Genomic DNA, 3,988 nt, shown 5'->3' with positions numbered 1-3,988 from the left:
GTCCTGGTCACGTGGGTACCATCTGCACTAATACTGTTTTTATGCTTAACTCCCTATTAATATGGAGGACAGGGTGCCCCAGGCCCAAAGGTATTTCTGAGTCCCAAGTAGGAAGCATGAAGCTAGTATGTCTCATTGAGTGAAACCGAAATGGCCTGGCACCAGATTCCTGTGAGGAATGGGGAAATCATTTCAAGAAGGATATGAATTCAATTGACCTGATTCAAATTTCATGCCATTTAATTTTAATAGAAAGAATATTGGCCCATAAATAACACTTTTAAATCATTAGGATACGGATGTGGGCACTTGAGGCTTGAACTGAAGATATTATTTCAACATCACTTTAATGTGTTTCGTCTCAGGGGCAATGAAGGAGACGGTTTTAATGGCCCTAGAGGTGAGTGTCTGAAATCGTAGTTAATCTGGGAACAAATGAGTCAAACATTGCCCAGGACTGACCCACACATCCATCTCTGAGCTATCAGGAGCATGGCACTGCTGTTTCCTAACCTTAATGCCCACAAAACAAAACTAAACAAAAAAAAAATCACTGCCACTGAATTCATTCCAACTCATACAGCCCTATAAAGGGTATCCAAAACTATAATTCTTACAAGAACAGACACTTTCATCTTTTACCCAGAGAGCAGCTGGTGGGTTTGAACTGCCAACTTTGCTGTTAGCTGTCCAGTGCTTATCCTACAGTGCCATCAGGGTTCCTCAGAAGAAGAGAAGAAATTACTAAAGACTGAGAAGAAGTGGTTGTTGTTGTTGTTGTGTGCCGTGGAGTCGGCTCCGACCCATAGCTACCCTGTACAGGGTTTCCGAGGCTGTGAATCTTTACAGGAGCAGAAAGCCTCATCTTTCTCCCGTGGAACAGATGGTAGTTTCAAACTGCTGACCTTGCGGTTCACAGCCCAATTTGTAACCACTACGCTACCAGAGCTCCTTAGAACCAGGGAAATGGAAGGTTCTCTAAATTTTCCATGGGCCCTGGTTTCCACTCCTAAATTAGCATGGTAAATATGGCTTAGTGATTCTTGTTAACAGTCAATAAAAGTTGGCCTTTTTTGTGTAATCTTGGCTTTCCCTCCAGAGAAGGGAAGACAAAGTGATTGTGTTTGCTGCTGCTTACAACCAGCCTGAGAATTTTCAGTCTTCCCTGTGATGGAACTTGTGGAGTCTCGTAACCCCTCCCACAAGGAAAGAGAACGGGGTTTGGCAAATAATAGACAACAAATTATGTAATACTTCCCACTATGACAAGTTGACAACCGAGGGGAAAGGTCATATAAGATGGAGTCAGGAGGTTGGACAACTACTCAAAATAGGTAGACGTGACATTCTGACCTTTATTTATAGTTAGATGTATGATATGGGGCTTTGAACTGCAAGATCGGTGGTTCAAGTTCACCAGCTGCTCCTTGGAAACCCTATACAGGGTTGCTATGGGTCAGCATTGACTTGACGGCACTTAACAACAAGTATATGAGGGAACTTGAAAGAGTTGATGCAGAATGCCACTATCTTTGAATTTCATCTTTCCTTGAACTTTTTGAAGCCTCCTAGGACCCATTTGCAGTGTTCTGGTTTGTACTTCACGGTGTAAACTTAGGGTAACATGAATAACCAATATTACCACCAAAAACAGCCTCCCCCACCAAATCATCCTTTTATATCAAACCAGTGCTTGATTAAGGATTGGAGGACATTTCAAGGTATTCATGCCATCAACAAAGGGGACTTCTAAAAAGTCTACCTCAGCGCCTCCCTGTTTCTCCAAGGGTAAACGGGTGGCCAGTTCACAGAGCCCGGGAACACAAGGCAACGTGTATGATGGCAGATGAGGAGGAAGGACTGTGTGCAATGAGACCTACAGACTTCCAAGGCAGTGATTCTCAAAGCTGAGGCTGGTGGTTGTGTGTTGGCCAGTCATATTTGACTCACAGTGACCCTGCATAGAGTTCTGAGGCTATGCATCTTTACAGAAGCAGAAAGCCTCACCTTTCTCCCATGGAGCGGCTGGTGGACTCAAACTTCTGAGTCCAATGTGTAACCCACTATGCTATCAGAGCTTCTTCTCAAACCTAGGGAGCTTTGATCATACAAGTGCTGTTACATGGACCATTCAAGATCCAGGCAGAACTTGGGCTCCACCCCCAAAATACTTCATGGGAATCTGATTGGATGCCAGGCGTTCTGTATGCAAATGTAACTCCAGAAGCCCTGTCTTGGGAGAGGCAAGGATTCAGAAAGAGTCCTGCAAACCTGTCCTAGGAAATAGTTCAACATGCAAAAGAGCACACAGATACACACTGCAGAGCCAGGTGACAAGTGCCATGTGACAAGGAATTATGTAACATTAAGTGGGCATGGAGAAAAGAGAGGTTATTTCCAGTACACAAGCTTCAGAGAAACCCATACTGGGCCTCGAAGGATGAGTAGGGCTTGAGTGAGCACAGGTAGGGAGACCAAGGGAGAGGCATTGGAGAGGGCAGGGGTATTAGAAGCAGAATAAGGAGGAGTTGCAGAGGGAAGGTTCCAGAGCAAGGGTGAGGTACATCCAGGACACAGGCCATATGTTGTTGTTGTTGTCAAGTGCTGTCGAGTCGATTCCGACCCATAGCAACCCTGTATAGGATTTCCGAGGAACAGTTGGTGAGCTTGAACTGCCGACCTTGCAGTTCAAACAGCTTTGCAGTCTGACGCATGAACCCACAGCGCCACACTAAGCCTCCACAGGCCATGGGGCCCATGAAGTCATTCGGCCTGGCCCTGCCAAGGCAACCACAGTTTCAGCCATTACATTGTTGTTGTTCAGTGTGGTCGGGTCAGTTGCAACCTACAGAAGCCTTGTATAGGGTTTGGGGGAGTGGCTGGTAAGTTTGAACATGAGGGGTGAGTTAATTAAATGTTTAACTAAATATGGTGGTTGGTTCTGCACCGTGGAGTCAGTGCCTACTCATAGCCACCCTGCGTAGGGGTTCCAAGGCTATAAATCGTTACGGGAGCATAAAGCCTCATCTTTCTCCCACAAAATGGCTGGTAGTTTTGAACTGCTGACCTTGAGGTTAGCAGCCCAACTTGTAACGACTACGCTACAAACACTCATAGCCACTATTGACCGGATATAACAGGCTAATTTTTTAAGTTGATAATTTTGTATGGCCCATGAAGGATGTTATACATTTTGGTAAGAAAAAAAAGTTTCTCACCCCTGCTCTAGAGAAATGATTGTAGAGACAGATGTTCTTGGTTGTTGTAGATGTGCCAAGTGGAGGTGGTTTGACATGACAGCAGACTGTGACAGGGTTTGGGAACAAGAGGCAGGTGTTATCAGGGATGCAGGTAAGAGGCGGGTTTCAGCTGAGAAGGAACACAGGGATAGCTGGGAGCTGACGGAGAAGGTGAGGTGGCAGGAAGGTGCAGGGTGGGTGTGATGCACTGAAAGTCTTTGGGGACAGCAGTTCAAAGGAAAGTCAGGAATATCGTGTCTTTTCTTGCTCCCATTTTTAAACTGGGTAGTTGCCTTTACACATAACATCAACAATGTGACCTGATTTTTGTATCCAGGCTAGAAAAGCAGGCAGTCACCAGATTTTTCATCATAAAACCTACTGATGTGGCACAACGAACAAATAAATCAGTGGTGTCCGTTCAGTACCTAAGTGAACTGGGTTTGGGCCAGAGTCTGTGGGAAGCTTGTGCACCAATTCAGTAAATGATTGTTCATTTGGAAACCCAGCTTTAATATCACTTAATAATGCAATCGTAAGGTTATAATGATGGTTCATGGAGCACATTAGGTAGCCAGTTAAGCAAGTACATGTAGCCTGGACGGTAATCAAAGAACCAGGGCCAGGGCACAGCTAAGGAAGGAATCCCGTTGAGATTAGGGCACACGCAGTGTGATGATGGTCATTCTAAAATCGTTGGCTGAGCCTTTTCTTTAACGGAGGCATCCTCCATCCCTGCTACATATGGA

This window comes from Chrysochloris asiatica, unplaced genomic scaffold, assembly GCF_000296735.1.
Source record: "Chrysochloris asiatica unplaced genomic scaffold, ChrAsi1.0 scaffold00005, whole genome shotgun sequence".
In the NCBI taxonomy this organism is placed as follows: Eukaryota; Metazoa; Chordata; class Mammalia; order Afrosoricida; family Chrysochloridae; genus Chrysochloris; species Chrysochloris asiatica.
Note: the sequence above shows the minus strand (reverse complement) of the source record.